This window comes from Rhinoderma darwinii, chromosome 3 (assembly GCF_050947455.1).
Source record: "Rhinoderma darwinii isolate aRhiDar2 chromosome 3, aRhiDar2.hap1, whole genome shotgun sequence".
NCBI lineage: Eukaryota > Metazoa > Chordata > Amphibia > Anura > Rhinodermatidae > Rhinoderma > Rhinoderma darwinii.
In genome coordinates this window covers 289,894,976-289,902,054 of record NC_134689.1, presented here as the reverse complement: position 1 = coordinate 289,902,054, position 7,079 = coordinate 289,894,976, and positions in this window count along the sequence as shown.

Here is a 7,079-nt window from a genome sequence, read left to right as displayed (position 1 = left end):
TCAGTGTGTTCGATATTTCACAGTTTTCACATGTTGCACAGTTTTACTTCAAAGTTTTCTATCTGTCAGAGTGCGTTGGGGTGGTTGCAGGGGGAACGTGGTTCCCTTTGAACTGTCAACAGTACAACGGTTTCCCTACATGCTGTTGTATTTCTACATTCCCAAGCAGTACAAGCAATCAATATTCCCTAGGACACCAAAGTTATTAAACCCCACAAGAGATATATTTTATTCTTTGTTTATTTGCATATGAGGGTGTTTATTCTCCGCACAATTGTCATTCATCTGCTTCAGCTATGCACAAACACCTGGGTCTAATATGCAGTCAGCACGGAATATGGAATGGTCCAATGCATAAATAAGTGGTTGTATTGTGTCAATCCACATTTGTTTCATTTTTTATATATTAATGTTTGTTTGGAAACAGCTGATAAATACTGCTGGGAAACACGATTGTTATGTTCATTGTTTTCTACTGTTTTGGTTTTGTTTGCTGAATGACTATTGTTGACGTTGTAATGTTTGGTAATCGAAAATCCTGATATGGTGTAATCCATTTTGGATTTACAGAAGGCAAAATGCCATTTATGAAACACAAATAGATATAGATATATATATTTAGAAATGTTAATCTTTCTTATTTTAGGTATAGATTAGTTTAGATTTCTATCAAATGTCTGGCTTTTGTTTTGTGCAATAGAGAAGTTACAATTGTCTGTGCGCATGATGTCATACCAAAGAGTTAGCTCTCTTTTGTAACATAAGGTTTACATATGTATATAGTGTTCCATAATTTATTTAAGTGCTTTATATACAAAATATTTTCTATAAATATACTGTTTCGAAGTAATTAAACACTTTTTGTGGTTTATTTATTTTTGGCAGATTTGAAATATTGCTAAGTCATGTATGCCACTGCAATATTTTCATAATAAAGTTGTAATTATCTTTTTTGGGGACACATTGCTACAGAACAGGAACAGATCCAAATGGCCCTTAAATCATGTATCTCATTCAATATTCAATTCTTAACAAAAAAATATACACAATCAAAATGGTGACAATTAAGAACAATGGGCACATCTACCGTGTATCACAATTTGAAGTCTGTTCATATCCGCATTGGCCTTCCGTTTGGCTTTCCGTTCGTCTGTTCTGTCAGAGGAACAGATGAACGGAAAGTATCACTTCCGTTTGCAATACCATTGATTTTAATTGTATTTTTTTTTTTTCCTCTGACGGAACAGATGAACAGAAAACCAAGCGGAAGGACAACGCTGATGTAAACAGGCCCTAATGATCTGTTCAAATCTATGTCAGAGGCCACATTCGCTCCAGTGAAAAACGCCAAAAGAAATAGCGCAGTATGCTGTGCTATTTTGCTCAGTAAAACAATGGACACGCTCAGGGAAATCCAACGTCCGTGATGTAATTGCTCCAGCACTTCCGTTTTTTCATTCTTTTTTTCTTTGACGAAGCAGAACAGAACCCATTAAAGTCAATGGGTTCCATTGGGCACTGTTAGTATCCGTGATGCAATGGCTCCGGCACTTTTATGTTTTTTTTCGTTCTTCTGTTCTTATGACTGTGCAGATGTGAACAAAGCCTAACCAAAAAAAAAAGCATCTGTGCATACATTTTTTTAAATCATGTTAACCATTATTAGAATATAGATATGATATAGATTATGTGAATATAGAACATATATAGAAGTTAAATCAATATATTATAATACTATTTTAGCACATTGGGGCAATAATTTCTGAAAGAACGCCACCAACAATACCATAAAACATCGCAACACACATTGGCACTTGTGAATTTTTTAACCCCTTAAGGAAGCAGCCTAGTTTGGGCCTTAAGGAGGCTCTGTCACCACATTATAAGTGCCCTATCTTCTACATAAGGAGATGGGCGCTGTAATGTAGATGACAGCAGTGTTCTTTATTTAGAAGAACAATCTATTTTTACCACGTTATTAGCAATTTTAGCTTTATGCTAATTAGTTTCTTAATGCCCAACTGGGCGTGTTTTTTGACCAATCAGCGTCATACACTTCTCTTCATTCACTTACTCAGCACATAGTGACACTGCGTTATTCACTATGTGCGGTCTTATACTGACACATTAACGTTACTGAAGTGTCTTGACAGGACGGGATGTCTATTCACAATCCCGACACTTCGCTAACGTTTGTGTGGGATTTACAGCACAGCAAGCGTAATCTCGCATGATCACGTGGTAAATGACAGTTTACAGCGAGATTACGCTTGCTCTGCTGTAGATCCCACACAAACGTTAGCGAAGTGTCGGGATTGTGAATAGACATCCCTTTCTGGCTGGAAGGAATGTCTATTCACTGTCAGGACACTTCAGTAATGCTAATGTGTCAGTATAAGACAGCACATAGTGAATAACGCAGTGTCACTATGCGCTGAGTAAATAAATGTTGAGAAGTGTATAAATGAATGGGGAGAAGTGTATGACGCTGATTGGTCAGCGTCATACACTCCTCTGCACAACGCCCACTTGGTCTAAAGTAAAAACATGCCCAGTTGGGCATTAAGAAACGAATTAGCATAAGGCTAAAATCGCTAATAACGTGGTAAAAATAGATAATTTCTCTAAATAAAAAGCACTGCTGTCACCTACATTACAGCGCCCATCTCATTATGTAGGAGATAGGGCACTTATAATGTGGTGAGGTGACAGAGTCTCTTTAAGTCTCAGAGCTAATTTTTGAAATCTGACATTTTTCACTTTATATGGTAATAACTTCGGAATGCTTAAACTTATCCAAGCGATTCTGAGATTGTTTTCTCGTGAGACATTGGGCTTTATGTTAGTGGTAAAATTTGGTCGATATATTCAGTGTTTATTTGTGAAAAATTGCAAAATTTATAGAAAATTTAGAAAAAATAGCATTTTTCTGAATTTAAATGCATCTGCTTGTAAAACAGGTGGTTATACCACCCAAAATAGTTACTAGTTAACATTTCCCATATGTCTACTTTAGATTGGCATCGAAGATTCTTTTATTTTTCTTGAACGTTACAAGGCTTAGAACATAAACAGCAATTTCTAATATTTTTAAGAAAATGTCAAAAGCAATTTTTTAAGGTACCTGTTCAGTTCTGAAGTGGCTTTGAGGGGCCTATGTATTAGAAACCCCCCTAAAACACTCCATGTAAAAAACTAGACCCCTCAAAGTATTCAAAACAGCATTTAGAAAGTTTTTTTTTAACCCTTTATGCATTTCACAGGAATTAAATCAAAGTGGAAATGAAAGTTGCACATTTCATTTTTCTTGCTGAATTTCAATTTTATTAAAAAAAAATTCTGTAACACAGAAGGTTTTACCAGAGAAACACTACTAAATATGTATTGTCCAGATTCTGGCGTTTTTAGAAATGTCCGACATGTGGCTCTAGTGTGCTACTGGACTAAAACACAAGCCCCAGAAGCAAAGAAGCACCTAGTGCATTTTGGGGCCTCTTTTTTATTAGAATATATTTTAGGCAGCATGCCAGGTTTGAAGAGGTGTTGAGGTGTCAAAACAGTAGGAATCCCCCAAAAGTGACCCCATTTTGGAAACTGCACCCCTCAAGTGATTCATTTATGGTTGTTGTTACCAACAGTTTTTACACAGCATGTATTTGAATTGGGCTGTGAAATGAAAAAAAATTCATTTTTCCAATCAAATGTAATTTTTCATCAAATTTCTTCTTTTCACAGGGAACAAAATACCCCATTTTGTTGCCCAATTTCTCCTGAGTGCAGCAATACCCCATTTGTGGCGATAAACATGGGAGGCCTCAGAAGGGAAGGAGCGCTATGTGTTTTTTGGAGTGCAGATTTTGCTGGATAGGTTTTCGGGTGCCATGTCGCATTTGCAGAACCCCAGAGGTATCAAAGCAATGGAAACCCACCAGAAGTGACCCCATTTTGGAAACTACACCCCTCAAGGAATTCATTTATGGGTGTTGTGACCATTTAGACCCCACAGTTTTTTCACAGAATTTATTTGAATTGGGCTGGGAATTAAAAAAAAAAAAAATGTTTTCCAATAAGATGTAGTTTTGGCTCAAAATTTCTTATTTTGACAAGGAATAAAATACACCATTTTGTTGCCCATTTGCCCTGAGTGCAGCAATACCCCATTTGTGGTGATAAACTGCCGTTTGGGCCCATGGGAGGACTCAGAAGGAAAGGACCACCATTTGGCCTACTGGGGATTTTCTGGTGCGAAGTCATGTATGCAGATGCCCCTGAGGTACCAGTACAGTTGAAACCCTCGAGAAGTGACCCCGTTTTAAAAATTACACCCTTAAGGCATTCATCTAGAGGTGTAGTGAGCATTTTGACTGGAGACATACACCCCATAAACTGTAATGTGGGTTCTCCTGGGTACGTCAATACCCTACATGTGGCTGTTATCAGCTGCCTGGGTACACAGCAGGGTTCAGAAGGGAAAGATGAGGGGGATAAGTTGATAAGTTGTGAGGAGTGCATCAGGGTAAGTAAAACTGGGGTAAATTAAAAATCAATGGATGTATGATCAATTTTAAAACACTTTCATACAGAGCTCTGATTTTTCGGGACACGAGTCACATTGATATATTGTGTCATTCCTTATCCCCCTCTTATAGCAGACTTTGCAACTCTTGACTTTTTCCCTTCTTGCCAGTTTGGGGAACTTATGGAAAGTGTTGCCCTGGTACAATGCGTGTGGCCTCACTTCCAGTAGTACTGGGTGCCTGCCCCCTTCTTGGTCCCTAAATAGTAGGTTTGTGATAACCACCTCTTGAAATTCTAGGAAAGTTCCCCTCTGGCCTGTACATCGACGTAGCCTGTACAGATTGTACAATGCCATCTGTATGATGTGCACGGCCAGCTTCGTATACCACACCGCATGGTGCTGTAGGGGTTCAGGACTTGATCTGACAAGTCCACCTCTCCCATGTACCTATTGTAGTCCAGACCTATTGCAGTCTGGTTTGGGGGTCTCTGTACTGGTACCTCGTCCTGGTGCATTGGTACTGGTGTGGCCATGTATTGTCAATACAAGGACATATCTCTTGTACTTGACACACAATATGTTGCTGCTAGAATGTGCCTCCTCTCACCCTTTCTGAGTGTTTGCCCAAGCAGAGTCTTAGGGAGGCCTCTCAGATTTCTTCTAGCAGTGCCGCATGCCGCAGTACTTCTGGCTGCGAGACACTTGAAGAGTGGGACGCTGGTATAAAAATGATCCAAGTAGAGGTGGTAACCCTGGTCCAGCAGTGGGTGCACCAAATCCCACACAGTTTTTGCATCAACTCCCAGTAAGGGGGGGCTTTCTGGGAGCTGAATACTGGTGTCCTTCCCTTCATATATCCTATACCCTCTTACTCGCCAGGTACTGGCGGAATTGAAGCCTCCCTTTAAAATCTACCAAGGACTCATCAATAGAAATACACTTCTCAGGGGTGTATGCTTGGGAAAACCAGGCACTGAAATGGTTTAATAGGAGACCCCATATATACAAACAGTCAAAACTGGGGTCATCTCGGAGTGGGCACTTCTCATTATCAGTATAATGTAATAAGCGAAGTATTGCCTCCATTTTTTTTTAGGTTCCAGTTCAGTTCTGAAGTTGCTTTGAGGGGCCTATATATTAGAAACCCCTCAAAGTATTCACAACAGCATTTAGAAAGTTTATTAACCCTTTAAGTGTTTCACAGGAATTTAGATCATAGTAGAGGTTAAATTTACATTTATTTTTTTTTGTCAAATCCTTTTTATTCCATTTTTTTCTGTAAACAGGAGGTTTTACCAGAGAAACGCAACTCAATACTTATTGCCCAGATTCTGCCATTTTGAAAAATATCCCACATGTGGCCCTAGTGTACTAATGGACTATGGACTGAAGCACCGGCCTCCGATGCAAACGAGCACCTAGTGGATTTTGAGGCCTCCTTTTTATTAGGCACCATGTCCGGTTTGAAGAGGTCTTGTGGTACCAAAACAGTGGAAACCCCCCAAAAGTGCCCCTATTTTGGAAACTAGACTCCTTCATTGTAGTTTTCATGGGGTGCATGCGGCTTCTTGATCAGTACAAGGGGGGCTGTGTGCCACACAAAGCCTCCCTTGTAGATACAGTGCCACACAAAGCCCCCATAGTGGAACGTGTCACACAGCCCCTCTTATAGATTGTGCCACACACAGTCTCCCTTGTAGATAGTGCCACACAGCCGCCCTTGTAGATAGTGCCACACAGCCCCCTCATAGATAGTGCCACACACAGCCCCATTTGTAGATGATGCCACACACAGCCCCCCTTGTAAACGGTGCTACACACAGCCCGGCTTGTAGATGGTGCCACACAGCCCCCTTGTAGATAGTGCCACAGAAAGCATCCCTAGTAGATACAAAGTGCCACACAAAGCCCACCTTGTAGATACATAGTGCCACACAAAGCCCCCTTGTAGATACATAGTGCCACACAAAGCCCTCCTTGTACATAGTGCCACACAAAGCCATCATAGTGGATCATGTCACACAGCCCATCTTGTAGATCATGCCACACACAGCGCACCTTGTAGATACTGCCACACAGACCCCCTTGTAGATAGTGCCACACAGCCCCCTTGTAGATAGTGCCACACAGCCCCCCTTGTAGATAGTGCCACACAGCCCCCCTTGTAGATAGTGCCACACAAAGCCTCCCTTGTAGATAGTGCCATACACACCCCCTTGTAGATAGTGCCACACAAAGACCCCCTTGTACATAGTGCCAAACACAGCCCACCTTGTATATGGTGCCACACACAGCCCCCCTTGTAGATAGTGCCACACAAAGCCTCCCTTGTAGATACAGTGCCAAACAAAGCCCTCATAGTGGAACGTGTCACACAGCCCCTCTTATAGATTGTGCCACACACAGCCCCCCTTGTAGATAGTGCCACACAGCTGCCCTTAAAGATAGTGCCACACAGCCCCCTTGTAGATAGTGGCACACGAAGCCCCCCTTGTAGATACATAGTGCCACACAAAGCCCCCCTTGTAGATACATAGTGCCACACAAAGCCCCCCTTGTA